Source organism: Mustelus asterias, chromosome 5 (assembly GCF_964213995.1).
Source record: "Mustelus asterias chromosome 5, sMusAst1.hap1.1, whole genome shotgun sequence".
Classification (NCBI taxonomy): Eukaryota; Metazoa; Chordata; class Chondrichthyes; order Carcharhiniformes; family Triakidae; genus Mustelus; species Mustelus asterias.
This window is the reverse complement of record NC_135805.1, coordinates 71,380,441-71,401,285: the sequence shown is the minus strand read 5'-3', so window position 1 is coordinate 71,401,285 and position 20,845 is coordinate 71,380,441. Positions and strand designations below refer to the sequence as shown.

Sequence of the window (20,845 nt, the reverse complement as noted above, 5' to 3'; positions counted from 1 at the left end):
GTTGATCAATAACAACTTGTGACAGTTCATCTGCAGTATTGATTTTGTGCCTTTCTCAATTTGATTCAGCTGATTTTGTTTTCCATATAAATATTCTTGGCTGAGTTTAATTATTGTTGTTTCTAACACAGTTGATTTCCTGTGCATATCTTTCCCCTTTGCATAAATTTCTTTTTGCTGGTAATTTGTCATTGATTAGTTCCATTTCATTTTCTGATTTGCAGATTAAAGTTCAAACTTGTGCAATATTCTTTCCAAACGATGATTGCGTTGCTACATGCTGATTTAGTATTTGTGACAACCTGAAAGTTCCACAGGGGTCTGAAACTGAACGCACTGGATCAGTGGGACGTGGTGTACATTGAAACATCAGACGGGTCAGAGAGCATGGGCTGAATTTTCAGGCCCCCCAGAGGTTTGAACAGAGGCAGGTGGGAGGGGCTCAAAAATACCAATGGCAGACGGCCTGTCAGTTTCAGGACGCTGTTCCCAGCACCGGCAATGTTGACCAGGCCAAGGTGGGAGCAGGACAGCAATCACTTCACCATTGGCAACTACGCCTATAGCTGCCTGAGCCATAAGCTCTGGAATTCACTCCTTATCTCTTGCTGCCTTTCTAGCTTTCCTTCCTCCTTTCAAACCTACCTCTTTGACCAAGCTCTCAGTCATTTAGCCAAATATCTCCCTGAGTGATTCAGTTTCAAATTTTGTTTCATGATGCTCCTGTAAAGCATCTTAGGATGTTTTATTTTGTTAAATATGCTATATAAATATAAGCTGCTGTCATTGTTGTTGAACGTTAGGTATTCGTCCTGATTTATGGAGGATGTTGGTAGGCGGGTTATGAGGGTATGGTAGATTGCACAGTGGCTGAGGCTACTGGTACAGGGTAAGATATGTCATTTAAAGATGGTACTGACTTTGTCCACTCATGTGAGGTCATTGAATATCTTGCAGCATCGCATCCAGACCCTCACTGATAGTTTCATGGCCACCATTACTGGTACTAGTTTTCAGTACCAGATTTTTTTTCATTGAATTGAATGTAAATTCCACCAGCTGCTGTGGTGGGATTTGAACTTATGTCCCCAAAGTAATGGCCTGGGTAACAAGATTTCTAGTCCTAGCTCCCACAAGTCCCATTCACCCACCATCCCTTGTTGACCTACATTAATTCACTCTTTGGAAGTGTGTGAACTTCAAACTTCTCATCCTTGCTTCCAAATCCCTCCATGGTCTTGCCCCTCTCTATCTTTTACCCCCTCCAACTCTACAAGCCTTCAAGATATCTGCACTCCTCCATTTTTGGCCTCTGGCAATTCCCAGATTGCCATAATAACTTTTTTAAAATCCTTTCTCAAAGTTACAAAGCTAATGCACAGAGTACTTTCTTCACTTTCTGAGAAGACTAAGGAAATTTGGCATGTCAGCTACGACTCTCACCAACTTTTACAGATGCACCATAGAAAGCATTCTTTCTGGTTGTATCACAGCTTGGTCTGGCTCCTGCTCTGTCCAAGACTGCAAGGAGCTACAAAAAGTCATGAATGTAGCCCAATCCATCACACAAACCAGCCTCCCATCCATTGACACTGTCTACACTTCCCGCTGCCTTGGCAAAGCAGCCAGTATAATTAAGGACGCCATGCACCCCGGACATTCTCTCTTCCACCTTATTCCTTCGGGAAAAAGATGAAAAAGTCTGAGGTCTCGTACCAACTGACTCAAGAACAGCTTCTTCCCTGCTGTTGTCAGACTTTTGAATGGGCCTACCTTGCATTAAATTGATCTTTCTCTACACCCTAGCTATGACTGTAACACTTCATTCTGCACTCTCTCGTTTCCTTCTCTATGAACAGTATGTTTTGTTTGTATAGCGTGCAAGAAACAATACTTTTCACTGTATGATAATATATGTGACAATGATAAATCAAATCAAATCAAATCAAAGATAGAGCAAGACTTAATCCATCCCCTTGCTTGCTCCAAAAATCAATTCAAATTCAAATTGAATTCAATTCATGGTTCTCCTGAAAGGGACATACTAGATCCAGATTGACAAGCACAGGCATTACACCTGGTCTCGCACTTCATCTTACATTTGATCTTGGATGATCCAAGATGGCACCGGAGCAAGGCGGCTTCTTGCAAGCTGTGACCAACATACCTTCTAATTCTATCTTTTACTCTCATTTCATGCTTCTAAAACTCCATTCTAACTCTTTTAAACTCTCTAACAATGCTCTCTTACAATCGCTTACCGATTTGGCAACCACCTCATATTAAGTTGATTTTTCTCAACACCCTAGCTATGACTGTAACACTACATTCTGAACCCTCTCCTTTCCTTCTCTATAAGAAGTCTCATAACACCAGGTTAAAGTCCAACAGGTTTATTTGGAATAACGAACTTTTGGAGCGCTGCTCCTTCATCAGGTGAGTCTTAAGATTTAAATTCACTCCCTTAAGCGCTCCGCCTCTCTGTCTCTTTTTCTGCCTTTAAAATCATCCTTAAAATTTACCTCTTTTGGTTATCTGTCTTAATATCTCCTTTTGTGGCTTAGTGACAAATTTATTTTATAACGTTCTTGCGATGGAGCTTGGGACGTCTCACTATGTGAAAGGCATAATATAAATGCAAATTGTTTGTTTTGCATGAAATGTTTACAGATTGGATGCTTTGTTTTTATTTTGTTGGTGCCTATTCTAAAATTGGCTATTGTTGTCCTTCATAAATTACACATTTTATTCAACCTTGTATGTTGTAATTTACATTAACATTGCAATGTTTTTAGACATTTAACGATGAGCATTATGTGGCACTGAGATTCTGTTGCATAGTGCTGGATGTTTCACAGCTGATAAACGGTCACTAAGTTTACTTTTATCCAGAATGTTTGTGGTTTGATTGCATGTGTGTTTTCTGGATTTGAGCCACAGGTCAAAGAACTATCATGTCACTAATTTAGCTGCTGAGCCATTTGTCCTCAAACCTGCCTCAGTACATGGTGTACAGTTCAAGGTCATTTTCTCACTCACCTTATTAACTGGAGGTAACCAACCCTGTACGTGATAAGAACATAAAAATAATTTGCATTTATCGAGCACCTTCAGCATAAAAGACTATCCCAGGATGATTCATACAAATCTGACTAACACAATGCTGAGCCAATGAAAGAGAGGTTAGAAAAATGCTTGGTTGCAGAGGAGGGTTTTAACAGGAGTCTCAACAGAGAAGATTGAAGTGGAGAAATGGATGGGTTCAGGGAAAGAATTCCAGAGATTAGGATCTAGGCAGCTGAAGTCACAGCTGCCAAAAGTGTCAAAGAAGGAGTGGGTGTATATTTGAGTTAGAGGAAAGTTCAGAAAGAGGCGCTGAAGGAGATAGAAAAGGTTAAAGAAACTGGATGGGCAAGGCCAAAAACAAGGAGGACTTGAATGAGGAATATCCATTTGGCTCACGAATCAAATTCCTTCCATGTTTCACTTAAATAAATTTTATCTTGAACTCTACGCAACCTGTTATCTCTGCTGAGTACAGTGTCAGCAAAATCTCTTCCTCACGCCAAGGTAAATGAAAGCAAGCTGGATCTCTCAGAGATAAAAATCCATAAGCTGTTATCAACATTTGCGTGTTCATCCGTGACCCCGTTGATTTCCTTGCTAATTTGGAGTTCAGCGACAATAATTTATAGCATTCCTTGTGCAGGGAGACATTTCAGGAGTATCCACCAGAACTCAAGAATGCGGCCACTCTGCTCCACAATCTCTCCCAAAACCGTGGACTGGATTAATTTGGCAGTTTTAAATCCTGCGTGATTAAGTCAGTTTGCAAACCCAACCTCAATAAGCCGGCTTCCCATAATATGGCAGGTGGGAAGAGCCAACATCAGCGGTGCACACACCGTATATTAGTAAATCAATAATGTGCAATGGAACTTGTTGACCCACATATTACACTGCCTATACCATAATGCAGTTGCTGTGGACAGGTAGGTGAGAGTGAGGAGTCTACTTTTCACCATCTGAAGTTGAAAAAGCAAGAAGAAGGGGGGGTTGTTACATCCTTTGGGGAATGTGTGCATTGGGGGCAACTTCTCACCCCAAGATGATACCACCTTTTACGTATCCCTGCCAGACCTTCAAGACCACCTGCCCCAGTGTTCTTACCCCCTATCCCTCATGTGCCATGTCTGCCTCCACTCAGAAATCCCTTAGCTACCGGGATCCACATCATTAGGGGCCTACTTGCAGTCCCAGCAACACCCACTCATGAGTTCTGGTGCTGCTGGGACTGCTAGCACTGCTGGCCAATTAAATATTGTGGGGCACCATTGGTCATTATGGGGCGGGGGGGGGGGGGGGGTGCAGTGCGGGGGTAAGCAATATTCCCCCGCCCATAATATATTAAAGTTTGTTTCTGGGATGTGGGCTTTGCTGGCAAGGCCAGCATTTATTGCCCAATCCTAGTTGCCCTTGAGAAAGTGGTGGTGAGTTATCTCCTTGAATTGCTGCAGTCCTGAGGGATAGGTACATGCCACTGTGGTGTTGGGGAAGAAGTTCCAGGATTTTGACCCAGCGACCATGAAGGAACTGTGATATATTTCCAAGTGAGCCCTCTGGCTCAGCCTTCAATCAATGACCCCAGCCCTCCTCCACTACACTATTCCTGACCAAAGACTTAATTGCCTGACCATTTGACCACAAGTCGCTCCCCCATCAGGCTAGCAAACACACCCAACACTCACACCACCGCACCCCACCCCCAGCAAACAATTATCCTTGGCCAGCAGTCCCATCCCATCACAGCATATTGGGAGATTATTTGTGAATAAGGACAGCAAACCCTTACTGAGCCATATTGACCAATTTTTGCCAAGTCTAGCACAATCCAAGGATACACCTTTTATGGAAGAGTCTGTTTTCACAACTTCAGGTGAGGCATTTCTAAATCAAGGAATGCTGACTCCAGTTTCACCTCCTCAGTCTAGCTCAACTGAAGTTGAAGTCAGTTCACCTTCACTGGCATTAGACACGACTTCAGATTTGGCCACAAGTCCGAAATTGTCATCAGTCTCCAATGAATATTACTCGAAAAGCACCATAAGTCCACAATAGGAGAGAAGATTTCCTGAGTGTTTGAGTTATAGTTAAGATAATCCCCTGTATTTTCATTGAGGTCGTCTACCTTCTTTATCTGATTCAGAAAAAAATAATTTGTTAAACTTACATTTCCAGTAGTCAGGGAGGAATATGTTACATACTGTATGTTTTGTCTGGCTTACCGTACTTTGCAAGCCAATGCATTATGTGAATGCAGAACAAAGAACAAAAAAAATTACAGCACAGGAACAGGCCCTTCGGCTCTCCAAGCCTGCACTGACCATGCTGCCTGACTGAACTAAAACCCCCCACCCTTCGGGGACCATATCCCTCTATTCCCATCCTATTCAGGTATTTGTCAAGACACCCCTTAAAAGTCATTACCGTATCCGCTTCCACTACCTCCCCAACGTGTTCCAGGCACCCAGTACCCTCTGTGTAAAAAATCTGCCTCATACATCTCCTTTAAACATTGCCCCTCGCACCTTAAACCTATGCCCCCTAGTAATTGACACTTCCACCCTGGGAAAAAGCTTTTGACTCTCCATTCTATCCATGCCTCTCATAATCTTGTAGACTTCTATCAGGTCGCCCCTCAACCGCCATCGTTCCAGTGAGAACAAACCAAGTTTCTCCAACCTCTCCTCATAGCTAATGCCTTCCATACCAGGCAACATCCTGGTAAATCTTTTCTATACCCTCTCCAAAGCCTCCACATCCTTCTGGTAGTGTGGCGACCAGAATTGAACACTATATTCCAAGTGCGGCCTAACTAAGGTTCTATAAAGCTGCAGCATGACTTGCCAATTTTTAAACTCAATGCCCCGGCCAATGAAGGTAAGCATGCCGTATGCCTTCTTGACTACCTTCTCCACCTGCATTGCCACTTGAGTGACCTGTGTACCTGTACACCCAGATCCCTTTGCCTATCAATACTCTTAAAGCTTCTGCCATTTACTGTATATTTCCTATCTGTAGTAGACCTTCCAAAATGCATTACCTCACATTTGTCCGGATTAACCTCCATCTGCCATCTCTCCGCCCATGTCTCCAACTGATCTATATCCTGCTGTATCCTCTGATTGTCCCCACCGCTATCCGCAAATCCACCAACCTTTGTGTTGTCCGCAAACTTACTAATCAATCCAGTTACATTTTCCTCCAAATTATTTATATATATTACAAATAGCAAAGGTCCCAGCACTGATCCCTGAGGAACGCCACTTGTCACAGCCCTCCATGTTTTCAGGATCCATGTTTTCTTGTTAGTTCCATTGCTGAAACAATAAAAAACAGTTGCAATGCCAATCACCTCCTGTGCCTACACATGTACTTATTAGTCTTGAAAGGTACTGGACCAAAAACATAACATCATGTGTCTCGTAACATTGAGATCTCAGCAAGGTGTGGAGCTGCCATTCATTCTGTGCCATTAACCATCGGCTGCAGTCAGAGACAGGGATGAAAAGAAGAAGGGAGCGAGCTGAAGACAAGCAGAAAAGTGTCCTTGTGAGGCATCTCACACATAGCTCTCATCACCCTGGTCAATGAGCATTGGAGGGGATTTTCCACACCCCTTGTGATGTTTCTCTTGGTGGCCAGAGGCAGTCTACTGTTGGCCAGTGGTGGGATCTTCTGGTCCCGCTGCTGTCAATGGGATTTCCCATTGAATCCAAACCCCACCACCAAGAAACCTGCAGCAGGGTTTCGCCGTTGGCAGGACCAGAAGATCCTGCTGGCGGGAAGAGTCAGAAAATCACCCCCAATGTCTCCATATGCATTCATATAAATGGAGGAACAATTATTTCTGGTCTTTCAGGATGTCCTTTACCTGGAAGGGATAGTGAGAGGATGCCATGTCTAGACAGTGGCCAGCAAACCCTGCTGTCTTTGAGATGGAGCAAAACCTGTAAAGGACACACTCAATTCAATTCATTCAGACATCCACTGAGGCGTTGAAGAAGTAGGTGGCAGGCAACCCTGCCTTGGTAATGGCTCTTGGTAATGGAGCCTCAAGAAGGTCAAGGTTCTGGTGAACAGGGTACACTGTAACAATGAGCATTGGCCCAGCTATGGGTGTATCGCAAGCAGTTTTCTTATCCCGAGAGGAGCAAAAGGCAATGCCAAAGGTGCCTATGTATGTCCCACTGTGTTTTCTCACATTGCCTGCTTCTCCAGTGTGGGCTGAGGCTGAAAGGATCCTGGAGGAGTAATTCAGAGCTCCTGGCCTGCACCGAGGGAATACTGTTTGGCTGCTGTTTAAAAATGGTGATAGGATCCTCATGACCATGAGGTAATGGCGGAGTAGGTGACTTCCTGCCTGCCCTGCCATGAGATTCACTGAGCTGCTCACTAATGCATAATTAATGAGTTGACAGAAGATTCTACTCTCAGTAACAATAACCCAGTAACTACATGTCAGTCAATTTAACCTCGGTACTGGGGAAGCTTTCAGAAATGATAAACTGGGATTCAATTAACAGTCACTTGGACAATTGCAAATTAATTAAGGAAAGCCAGCAAATATTTGTTAAAGGCAAATTGTGTTTAATTAACATGATTGAGTTTTTCCATGAGGTGACAGAAAAGGTTGATGAAGATAATCTGCAGTATACATGTATGTGCAAAAGGCCTTTGATGAAATGGCATGCAATAAGTTTTTCAGCAAAGTTGAAGTTGAACAAAAAGAACAGGAACAGCATGGATACAAAATTGATTGAGTGAGAGGAAACAAAGAATAATGGTGAACAGTTGTTTATTGGAATGGTTCCCAAATGGCCATTGTTTTTCTTGATCTAAATTAATAACCTCAACTTGGGTATACAGGACAAGATTGCAAAATTTTCAGATGACACAAAACTTGGAAATATTTATGAACTGTGAAGAAAATTGTGAAAACCTTCAACAGGCATAGACAAGCTTGTGAAACGGAAGGGTATGTGACAGATAATACGGATAAGTGTGAAGTTGGTAGCGAGAATGAGGAGAGGAAATTTTATATTAAAAAGTACAATTGTAAAGAACAAAGAACAAGGAAAAGTACCGCACAGGAACAGGCCCTTCGGCCCTCCAAGCCTGTGCCGATCATAATGCCCTAACTAAACTAAAAAAAACCTTCTGTCCTTACTCGGTCCGAATCCCTCTATTCCTTCTCTATTCATGTACCCATCCAGATGCCTCTTAAATGTTGTAAAGTGCCTGCTTCCACCACCTCTCAGGCAGCACATTCCAGGCACCCACCATTCTCTGCGTGAAAAACTTCCCCTGCACATCTCCCTGAAACTTTCCCCCTCTCACCTTGAACCTGTGCCCCCTCGGAAAAAGCCTCTGACTATCCACCCTTTCTATGCCTCTCATAATTTTGTAAACCTCTATCAGGTCTCCCCTCGGCCTTCGTCTTTCCAGTAAAGAAGGTGCAGGAACAGAGAGACCTGGGGTTATGCTCTTTTGAATCAAGCAAGTAATCAAATTAACAAACCAAATAAATAAAATAACAAATTGGCAGCCCCTTAATAGGACAAAGACCTGGGTTTTATCGGGCAAAAATCGTCAAAGTTGGCAGGCCTGGCTGAGAAAGTGATTTAAAAAGCACACAGGATCATGGACTTTAAAAATAGAGTATAAAAGCAAAAGGAGTTGTGATGAATCTTTATAAAATTCTAATTTAGCCTCAGCTGCCAATTCTGGGCACTGCACTTTAGAAAGGATGTCAAGGCTTTACAGAGGTGCAGGAAAGATTTATGAGAATGGTTCCAGGAATGAGGGACTTGAGTAATGTGAGTAGCCTGGTGAAGCTGTGGTTATTTTCTTGGAGAAGATTTGACAGAGGTGTTCATCCAGACATACAGAACAGCCATGGGGATCAAATTCGCACCTCAATATGCCAACATCTTCATGTACAGGTTCGAGCAAGACCTCTTCACTTCAACCACTCACCTGATGAAGGAGCAGCGCTCCAAAAGCTCGTGATTCCAAATAAACCTGTTGGACTTTAACCTGGTGTTGTGAGACTTCTTACTATGCCCACCCCAGTCCAATGCAGGCACCTCCACATCATGTTCAAAATCATGAGGGGCCCAGTTAGAGTAAATATAGAGAACTTGTTCCCTTTGGTAGAATGGGAGAACAAGCACACCAATTTAAGGTGATGGGCAAAATAACTGAAAATGACAAGAGGAAAACCTTTCTTGCGCAGTGAGTGATTAGGATCTGGATGGAGTGCACTGCCTGAGAGCATGGTAGCGGCAGATTCAATTGTGGCTTTCAAAAGGGAATTGGATAAACACCTGAAGAGAGAAAATTTGCCGGGCTGTGGGGAAAGGAACAGGGTGGGGAGCTCAGTTGCTCTTAAAGAGAAGCTGCATGGACAGGACTGGCCAAACTATCTCCTTCTTTGCTGACACAATTCCATGATGTTATCATTCTCACACATCGGTAGAAAATGGCAGTGGAGTTGACAGGATCTGTTTAGATTGTGTTTTGTGTGTATAAGGTGAGTGGTGCACCTCTACTGGAAACATGGGCATGTTGTCTACCCATCATACTGAAAGTTTTGGACATCATACAGTGTCTAAGAGTGGGTTCTGCAGAGCTAATTTCTAGATTAATGCCTTTAAGGGCTGACATATGAATGATAAATAGTTCATGAACTATAATATTCCACGTAACATTCTATTACAGCTTTGTACACTTCTCTGCATCGGAAATAGATAAATAAATTTGGCGCTGAGTAGGACTTCAGAGCTGAGGGGAAAGAGGTGCTCATTTTCGGGAGGAATAGAGAGGCGGACCTGTGAGGAAGACTCGAGGGCAAGTGAGAGATAGAGAGAAATTGAACCATCACGTCACAGCCAGCAGGTAAGTGATTGGTAAGTAGTTTTTTTTTACTTTTTTCTCTTTTTTTCTCTTGGCATTGTAGTTGTTGTTGTAAGTTAACTTGAGCATTACGTCATGGCAGGAGATCCCAGAACTGTGTCATGCTCCTCTTGTGCGATGTGGGAATTCAGGGAACTCTGATGTCCCTGGTTCCTTCACGTAGAGTCATAGAGTCATAGAGGTTTACAGCATGGAAACAGGCCCTTCGGCCCAACTTGTCCATGCCGCCCTTTTTTTTTAAAACCCCTAAGCCAATCCCAATTGCCTGCATTTGGCCCATATCCCTCTATACCCATCGTACCCATGTAACTATCTAAATGCTTTTTAAAAGACAAAATTGTACCCGCCTCTACTACTACCTCTGGCAGCTTGTTCCAGATACTCACCGCCCTCTGTGTGAAAAAATTGCCCCTCTGGACACTTTTGTATCACTCCCCTCTCACCTTAAGCCTATGCCCTTTAGTTTTAGACTCCCCAACCTTTGGGAGTTGGTCACACCACGGATAAAAATTACTGAGGGAGATAGGGAATGGGTGACCACCAGACAGAGGAAGAGTAGGAAGGCAGTGCAGGGTTCTCCTCTGTTCATTTCCCTTCAAAGCAGGGATATGGTTTTGGATACTGTTGGGGGAAATGGCTCACTAGGGAAAGGTGGCAGCAGTCAGGTTCATGGCACCATGGCTGGCTCTGCTGCACAGGAGGGCAGGAAAAAGAGTGGAAGAGCAATAGTGACAAGGTATTTAGTTGTAAGGGGAATAGACAGGTGTCTCTGTGGATGCAAACGAGACTCCAGGATGGTATGTTTCCCTCCTGGTACAAGGATCAAGGATGTCTCCGAGCAGCTGCAGGGCATTCTGGAGGGAAAGGTGAACAGCCAACTGTCGTAGTGCATAAAGGCACCAACAATATAAGTAAGAAATGGGATGAGGTCCTACAAGCTGAATTTAGGGAGTTAGGAGTTAAACTAAAAAGTAGGATCTCAAAGGTAGTAAGCTCAGGGTTGCTACCAGTGCCACATGCTAGTCAGAGTAGGAATGTCAGGATAGCTAAAATGAATACATGTCTTGAGGGATGGTGTAAAAAGGAGGGATTTAAATTTCTGAGACATGGGAACCGGTTCTGGGGGAGGTAGGACTAGTACAAATTGGACGGTCTGCACTTGGGCAGGATTGGAACCAATGTCCTGGGGGGGGGTGTTTGCTGTTGGAGAGGATTTATACTAATGTGGCAGGGGGATGGGAAGCAATGCAGGAAGTCAGAGGGAAGTAAGGTGGGGACAAAAACAAAAGGCAGTGAGGGGAAAAGTGGAAGGCAGAAAAACCAAAGACAAAAATCAAAAAGGGCCACAATACAGAGACAAAGACCATGGAGAACCCAGTGAAATGGTCCAATAAGGCTAAGAGAAACAAAAAAACAGGGAGAGTGTACAAAACGTGACAGGACAGATGGTCTAAGAAGTGTTTGCTTTAATGCAAGGAGCATGATAGGTAAGGTGGATGAATTTAAAGCTTGGATCACTACATGGAACTATGATATTATGGCAATTACGGAGACTTGGATGAAAGAAGTGCAGGACTGGCAGCTTAGCATTCAGGATTTAGATGCTTCAGGTGAGACAAAAAGGGTGACAAACAGGTGGAGTGTTGCTTTACTGATTATGGAGAATGTCACAGCTATACAGAGGGAGGACACCTTGGTGGAATCATGCAGTGAGGCCTTATGGGTAGAACTCCGGAACAGGAGCGGTGCAATCACACTGTCGGGATTGTACTACAGACCTCCCAACAGCCAGGGAAGCGAGGGAATATAAACTGGAGGCAGCTGTTTGAGGGTAAATCAATATTTGACATGTGGGAGTCTTTTAAAAGTCAGTTGTTAACAATTCAGGACAAGTATGTCCCTGTAAAAATGAAGGATAAAGATGACAAGATTCGGGAACCCTGGATGACAAGAGGGATTGTGAGCTTAGTGAAAAAGAAGGAGGAGGCCTACATAAATTTCAGGAAATTGAAAACCGATAAGGTTCTTGAGGAATACAAAGATAACAGGAAAGAGCTTAAACAGGGACTTAGGAGGACAAAAAGGGGCCATGAAATATCCTTGGCAGGCAGGATTGAGGAGAATCCCAAGGGTTTTTATGCATATATAAGGAGGAAGAGGGTTTCTAAGGACAGTGGAGGGAATTTGTGTGTGGAGCCAGATGAAGTGGGTGAGGTCCTTAACGAGTACTTTGCATCAGTATTCACAAAGGAGAAGGATGTGGTGGATGGTAAGTGTGGAAAGGAGGATGTTGACATTGTAGGACATGTTGAGATAAAAAGGGAGGAGGTATTGGAGGTTTTAAAAAACATTAATGTGGACAAGTCCCCAGGGCCAGATAGGATCTATCCCAGAATACTGAGAGAGGCGAGGGAAGAAATTGCTGAGGCCTTGGGCAAAATCTTTGTATCCTCTTCAGCCACAGGTGAGGTACCAGAGGATTGGAGAGTTGCTAACATTGTTCAATTGTTCCTCTGTTTAAGAAAAGCAGAAGAGACAATCTGGGAAATTACCAGGCCTGTGAGCCTAACATCAGTAGTGGGGAAATTATTGGAGAAGATTCTTAGGGACAAGATGTACTCACATCTGGAAAAAAATAGGCTTATTAGCAATAGGCAGCATGGTTTTGTGAAGGGAAGTCGGGTCTCACAAATTTGATTGAGTTCTTTGAGGAAGTGACAAGTAAATTTGACCAGAGCAGTCCAGTGGATGTTGTATACATGGACTTTAATAAAGCCTCCGATAAGCTTCCTCATGGCAGGCTGATACGGAAGGTGAAGTCATATGGAATCCAAGGTGAGCTGGTAAGATGGACATAAAACTGGCTTAGGCACAGAAAGCAGGGAGTAGCAGTAGAAGGGTACTTTTCTAACTGGAGGTCTGTGACAAGCAGTGTTCGGCAAGGATCAGCGCTGGGGCCTCTGTTGTTTGTAATACATATAAATGATTTGCAGGAAAATGTAGGTGATCTGATTAGTAAATTTGCAGATGATACAAAAATTAGGGGGGTAGCAGATAGTGAGGAGGATTGTCAGAGGATACAGCAGGATATAAGTCGGCTGGAGACCTGGGCCGAAAGATGGCAGATGAAATTTAACCCGGACAAACGTGAGGTGATGCAATTTGGAAGGTCTACTGCAGAAGGAAAGTATACAGTAAATGGTAGAGCCCTTAGAAATAATAGCATACAGAAGGATCCAGGCATGCAGATCCACAGTTCCCTGAAGGTGGCAACTCAGGTGAACGAGGTGGTCAAGAAGGCATATGGCATGCTGGCCTTCATCCGTCGGGGTTTTGAGTATAACAATTGGAAAATCATGTTGCAGCTGTATACGACTTTGGTAAGGTCGCATTTGGAGTATTGTTTACAATTCTGGTCACCACACTACCGGAAGGATGTTGATGCATTGGAAAGGATGCAGAAGAGATTTACCAGGATGTTGCCTAGTTTGGAGGATATAGTTGATGAAGAAAGGTTGAACAAACTTGGATTGTTTTCATTGGAGCGTCGGAGGATGAGGGGTGGGGAGGGGACCTGATAGAGGTTTACAAGATTATGAGAGGCTTGGATAGAGTGGGTAGTCAGAGTCTTTTTCCCAGGGTGGAAGGTTCAATTACTTGGGTGCATAGGTTGAGAGTGAGAGGGGGAAAGTTTAAAAGAGATGTAAGGGGAAAGTTTTTCCACACAGAGGGTGGTGAATGCCTGGAACGTGCTGCCAGAGGAGGTGGTGGAAGCAGATTCTATAACAACGTTCAAGAGGCATCTGGATAGATATGTGAATAGGTAAGGAATATAGGGATATTGGCCATGTAGAGGTAGGAAGATATTAGATTAGTGAGGCATCTGTGTCGGCACAGATTGGTGGGCCGAAGGGCCTGTTCCTGTGCTGTACTGTTCTTTGTATAACCTTCAATCCCATGCAGATAAATCCAACTCTTTTCAAAGTTGCGAATCGATGTAAGATTAATTGTTTTTGCAGGGAGCACATTGCAGATATCCTAAATGAGGAAAACAAACCCACCTAATCTCACATGCCATTTGAGGTGTGCTAATTTTCGATTCATTTGCTCTATTTTTGTGTTCATTGCATTAAAATAGGCTTTGGCCTTTCCTATTTTAAAAATGTCATATGTCCTTCTGAGACCAAAAGCTCTCGAAGTAATGAGTGTCATGGTTTTCGTGCCAACATTCTGAATGTAAAGGTCAGTTTGAAAGGAATCTAGAATGATAATATATTCAGACTTAACTCATCTAATCATCTGCAGCAGCAACAAATCAGGCGAATAAATTGCTGAAACATATTGTTTAGTCGCTGGAGATGGTCTGGAAATGTCATGTTTGAAACATATAGTGTAGTTGAAAAAAAAATCACCTTGAAAGTCATCTCTGAATTTGAGAATTAGGACAGTTGGAACATTCAGACCATGGAGATGCAGCAGAGAAGAACCATCAAGTTAATCCATGGTGGGGAATTTACCATCCTCCCCCTGCCTAAAAGATAGGAGAGACATTACAGGAGTAACGTATAGAGGTGTGTTTAAATAGTTAAAATAGGAAAGCTGACACAATTCACCGTGAATGCACTTACTCCCACTTTAATTGCTGCAGATACTCTGTTAAGATGGCAGCGCCCACTCCGGCAGTACCCTCATTTGTGCCACAAAACCAGCTTAACCATGCTGAGAGCTGCAATCTGAAGCTGGACTCACAAGACTTAGAACTGTTTTCGGTCATTTACCACGCCCCTCTATAAAGTGCCCTTAAGCTCAGCAATCTTCCAATCACTGCAGAGGGGAAACATTATGTCGAAGCACTAGCTGGTAAATGACTACACAGGACAGGTCATTTTTGTTTCTGGAAAGAGATCGATGGAATGGTGCTGTTTGATAATCTGTATATAGAGCCAACTGGTTTGTTATGATGGCTGCAGGGGATCATCAATTGACCTCTGTTCAGTATGCTCCTATGGACTAAGGGTGCATAAAGAAATGCGAGGTGGGCTTGATAACTTGAACACTGGGAGTTCCTTATTTGATGTGTGCACTGATTCACAATCAGGTCTAAGACTGCCCAACTGGGTCCCCCACTAGGGGGAGCTAGTTGCCCTGGGTCACCTGACCCACACTCTTAAAGGGACAGTCTGCATCCCAAACCCCATCACACCTCTCCCCTTTAAATCCAAAAGTTCCCCAACTGAAACATATATACAAACACGTAAGAAATATATATACACATAATAATGATATAGATACTAATTTGTATAGAGCATTGCAAACTACCACGGTCCCCAACATAAAATCCCTTCAGATAGTTCACATGAACATAATGGGCGGAATTTTACCGGCATGTCCGCCCAAGATTCGTACAATTCCACCCAAGGCCAATGGTGAATGCCGTTCTCCGAGCCTCGTCGACATCGATTCTGGGGGCTGGTGTGCCGGTAGAATTCTGGCCAATGAGTCTATCAGGGGCATAGGGGCATGGAGGTTTTGTTTCCTTATTTCTCTTCCAGAGTAGTCCCAGGGATTCTGGAAGATCCTGCTGCTCAGCATGATGCTCCCTTTGACGGACCGCAGGTGCCACAAATGCTGCTTCCTCCCTTTAGATGATCGACTCTGACTCTGAAATATTAGGCTCAGGCAAAGTCACTGGGACCAATGTGGACAGTTCCATTGTTTGTGGAGCTTCCCACCTCTGAAGCAGTGCTGCAACCAACTGGTCAGCGTGTCTTCTCCAAACCAACTCATTCCTGGTCTGTACTGTGTAGGACAAAGATCGTTTTGTGCGTCAATGGTAGCCAGTGTCCACTTCTCTCCAGAAGTATGATTCCTGGCCAGAACGAACTCCCCTTTCTGAAAAGTCCTCGACATCATATTTCCTGCTCTTCTGGCCACCTGTCCCTCTTGGTTCCGTTCAACCACCGCTCGGGTCTCCTCCAGCCGCAGCAGGTAGAACATGGTTCTCAGTTTTCAATTGAACACCAGTGAAGTCGGCGAGCATTGGGTTGTCGCATGTCGCATGTTGCGGTGCATATTCAGGAATTTATTTATGCGCTGCCCTGGCGACCCCTCCCTTTGTGAAGGCTTCAGAGACTGTTTCAAATAGTTCTGCCAGATAATTCGTTGCCGGCTGATATGGTGCAGACCTCACGTGTCTGATTCCATGGTACTCGATGAATTTAGTAAAATCTTGAGCCACAAACTGGGGTCCATTGTCACTGACCACTTGTTCTGGATTGCCAAACAGGGCAAGTATTTCATCGAGTTTGACTCGTGTTGACTCAGCCGATGTGGACTTTATAGCCACGAGCGCCGGCCACTTGGAGTGGGCATCCACTATCACTAAGAGCATCTGCCCTTCTACTGGCCCAGCAAAGTCAATGTGGATTTTCTGCCATAGTGATTGGGGCCATTCCCATGGAAGAAGAGGCGTGGGCGGCACGGTGGCACAGTGGTTAGCATTGCTGCTTCACAGCACCAGGGACCTGGGTTCGATCCCCAGCTTGGGTCACTGTCTGTGTGGAGTTTGTATGTTCTCCCCGTGTCTGCGTGGGTTTCCTCTGGGTGGTCCGGTTTCCTCCCACAGCCCAACAATGTGCAGGTTAGGTGGATTGGCCATGCTAAATTGTCCCTTAGTGTCCGAGGGACTAGCAGGGTAAATATGTGGGGCTACTGGGATAGGGGCTGGGTGGGATTGTGGTTGGTGCAGACTTGAGGGCCGAATGGCCTCCTTCAGCACTGTAGGGATTCTATGACAAGGGTGATGCCTTCCATAGCAAAATGCAGCATTCACATGATCCTGCTTTTTCTTCAATTTGTGCGTCAACAATCGGCCAACAAAAATAGTTTCTTGCTATTTCTACCATTCGCAGCTCCCCCAGGTGCCTTTGGTGCATCTATTCCAGCACTTTTCCTCTTAATGATGGGCAATGACGACTCTCATACTCCACATTAAACATCCATCCAATACGGACAACTCCCATCTTCAGGACATATATGGACAAAACTCTGGGTGGTTTCTACTACTTGATCTTCCTCTCAGGACCAGATCCACTATTTGGCTTATAATCAGATTGTTCTGGATGGCATTCCGCACCTGGTTAGTGGTTACTGGAATTTTGTCTTCCTGTGTGAAGTACGTTATCTTCAGATTCCAGCCAAGGTCACCTTTATCTCCAGGCAAAGGCAGCCATGACAGAGCATCTGCATTGCCGTGTTTCACTGACTGATGGTACTGGATCTTGTACCACCTTTGCAATCGAGCTGCTGGCACGGATGATATCCCAGTGTATGGTCCTAAGATGAACATCAATGGCCAATAGTCTGTTAGAAGTACAAAATACCTATCATATAGGAAGTACTAAAACATCTTGACACCAAAGACGATGCCCAAGCCTTCTTTTTCCAACTGAGCATGCTTTTCCTCAGCCTTTGTCAATGATCTTGAAGTGAAAGCTATGACTCTTTTCCTCCCATTTGGCATAATATGGGACAGGGCAGCCACAGCCCCATAGGGCGAGACGTCCCGGTCGGCCTCTTCACAATCTTTTGTCCACTTCCCTGGCTGCCTTTTTCCTGTTGGCAGATCCGGAATGAACTTGTTATAGTAATAAATAAATCCCAAAAACTACCTCAATTGGGGACACATTTTTTGGTCTAAGGGTCTTCACGATGGCCTCCATCTTCTTATGTGGCTTGTGTAACCCATCACTGTCAATTACATGACCCAGCTATTCAATGGAGTCCTTAAAGAACTCACATTTCTCTCTCTTGACTTGTAGGCCGTGCTCCTGCTACCTCTAAGGTATCCTCCAGGTTCTTTAAATGCTCCTCCTGTGTCAAACCCATGACCAAAATATCATCCAGGTAACATTGAAGTCTTGTCAATCCACTCAAGATCTGGTCCATGGCCCTCTGGAGCCAATATAATGTCAAAAGAAAGCCACTTATAGTGGAACAGGCCCCTGTGTGTGACTATCATTAGCGGCGGCTGTTAATCCTTCAGTACCGCCATCTGCAAATAGGCCTGCGATAGGTCCATTTTGGAGAATTCTTTCCCCTTGCCAGGTCACGAAATAGGTTCTCTATGAGAGGATACGGGTATTGGTCTACACACGGGGCTGGGTTTACAGTCACTTTTAAATCCCCAGATTCTCACCAATCCGTCTGATTTCAAAATTGGAACAATTGGGGTGGCCCATTCACTGGGTGTCAGACTCCAATGTGCCCAGATCCACCAGGTGTTCCAGTTCAGCCTCCACCTTAGGCTCAATGGCATACAGTACTTGATGTGCCTTTAAATTCCTTGGACAAGCATCCTGCTTCAGCCGTAATTTGACCTTGACACCCTTCATCTCTTCAAGGGCTCCTTGAAAGACATCTTTATATTTTTCCAACATGTCTTGCAACCTTTTTCCGGGTCTTTTTCCGGGTCTTTTTCCGGCTGGAGGCCTGTGACTAGTGGTGTTCCGCAGGGCTCTGTATTGGGACCTCTGCTGTTTGTGATTTATATAAAGGATCTGGAAGAAGGTGTAACTGGGGTGATCAGTAAGTTTGTGGACGACACAAAATTGGCAGGACTTGCAGATAGTGAGGAGCATTGTCAGAAGCTACAGAAGGATATAGATAGGCTGGAAATTTGGGCAAAGAAATGGCAGATGGTGTTCAATCCTGATAAATGCGAAGTGATGCATTTTGGTAGAAATAATGTAGGGAGGAGCTATATGATAAATGGCAGAACCATAAAGGGTGTAGAGACGCAGAGGGACCTGGGTGTGCAAGTCCACAGATCCTTGAAAGTGACGTCACAGGTGGAGAAGGCGGTGAAGAAGGCATATGGCATGCTTGCCTTCATAGGACGGGGCATAGAGTATAAAAGTTGGGGTCTGATGTTGCAGATGTATAGAACGTTGGTTCGGCCGCATCTGGAATACTGCGTCCAGTTCTGGTCGCCACACTACCAGAAGGACGTGGAGGCTTTGGAGAGAGTACAGAGGAGGTTTACCAGGATGTTACCTGGTATGGAGGGGCTTAGTTATGAGGAGAGATTGGGTAAACTGGGGTTGTTCTCCCTGGAAAGACGGAGGATGAGGGGAGACTTAATAGAGGTGTATAAAATTATGAAAGGCATAGATAGGGTGAACGGTGGGAAGCTTTTCCCCAGGTCGGTGGTGACGTTCACGAGGGGTCATAGGTTCAAGGTGAAGGGGGGGAGGTTTAACACAGATATCAGACGGACCTATTTTACACAGAGGGTGGTGGGGGCCTGGAATGCGCTGCCAGGCAAGGTGGTGGAGGCGGACACACTGGGAACGTTTAAGACTTATCTAGACAGCCATATGAACGGAGTGGGAGTGGAGGGATACAAAAGAATGGTCTAGTTTGGACCAGGGAGCGGCGCGGGCTTGGAGGGCCGAAGGGCCTGTTCCTGTGCTGTATTGTTCTTTGTTCTTTGTTCTTGTGTTCACGTCCACCAGCCTACTAACTACGCCCCAGTTCAATTTCAACTTCTGTAACCAAGAGCTTCCAGATAATGCCTTTCACAACATATAGTGGCAATTCTGCACATTGGTCCCTCAACTATATCGTCACCAGTACATAACCCTTGAGGGGAATTATTTGTTCTGTACATGTTTGTACTGTGATCTTTGCAGGCTTCAATGGCAGGGCTTTTAGCTTCTCCCTGTATGTTGATTCAGGTATCAAGGACATAGCCACCCCTGTATCAACTTCCATTTTCACAGCTTTCCCTTCCAGTTTAGGGAGCCCTCAGAATTGATTGGCTTCACCTTGTACCGACAGAACTCTTGCTTTTCTGGACTGTTTGCTTCCATTGCAGACCCGGCTGACTCCCTGTCCTCTCCATGGCTGGCAACATGGACTTTTTCTATTCCTCTCTCTGGACTTAGTTGACCTGGCAATTCTGGGCAGAGTGACCAATTCATTTGCACTTGCGACTGGGCCTTTCGTGTCCATATCCTCTCTGGCAGCCATATGCAGCCCAAGTCACCTTGGCGTCCACTTCCTGAGACCCCCCAGCACCTACATCCGCATGTGCCTAGGCTCAAAACCTCCTTCCGTTGTCGCCAATAGCCATTCGCAGCCTGAGTCCCCTTAGTGTCACTTCCCGCGATGTCTTCAGCCGGCTCCCAGGCAAATCCAGCCTCCCCCTAAATGGATTGTTCAAAACAAAGTAACGGCAGTCGGAACATTCCTAACCACTCTTTGTGAGGTTGCCAAGCTGCGGTTCCTTTCCAGCGCCGTCCTATGAAGTCTGGAGTGTTGCTCGATCTCCTTCTCCTTCGCCAGCGCAGAATGCAAGCACAATGCGGAGGCGATGAATCAGGCCTGTCGCCAGTTGTTAAGTATAACCCTGTGGACTAAGGGTGCGTAAAGAATCACAAGGTAGGCTTGGTAACTTAAACACTGGGAGCTCTTTATTTGCGATGTGCACTGATTCACTGTCCCTCAGGGTCCCCCACTGGGAGGAGCTAATTGTCCAGGGGTCACCTGACCCGTACTGTTAAAGGGGCATTTCCGCATCCCAAACCTCAACATACAATTTAAAGTTTAAAGTTTATTTATTAGTCACAGGTAAGGCTCACATTAACATTGCAATGAAGTTACAGTGAAATTCCCCTAGTCGGTACAGCGCGGCACGTGTTCAGGTCAAAGCACCTAACTATCACAATCTCCCTGTGGGCTTCATAGAGTATGAGCAAGTGGAAGCTTGCCCAATAGGGAAGGAGCAAAGCGGGAGTTTGAAACCAGCTGGCTCTACACGGGCTGGCATTTGAAGGACTCCGGAGCTTGACCTGTACGCTGTAGC

At 44.8% G+C, this 20,845-nt stretch overlaps 1 protein-coding gene across 2 annotated transcripts in view; it reads left to right on the top strand.

Moving 5' to 3' along the window:
- Positions 1-429: 429 nt before the first annotated feature.
- hsdl1 (hydroxysteroid dehydrogenase like 1) overlaps positions 430-20,845 on the top strand; it is a 46,731-nt gene continuing 26,315 nt past the window's right edge. Inside the window, exons 1-2 of one of the 2 annotated variants that reach the window (XM_078212751.1) lie at positions 430-518; positions 9,784-9,960. The gene's annotated coding sequence lies outside the window, so the exon portion shown is untranslated. Of the gene's footprint in view, positions 519-9,783; positions 9,972-20,845 lie in introns of both variants that reach the window. The other variant, XM_078212750.1, reaches the window with a different exon arrangement.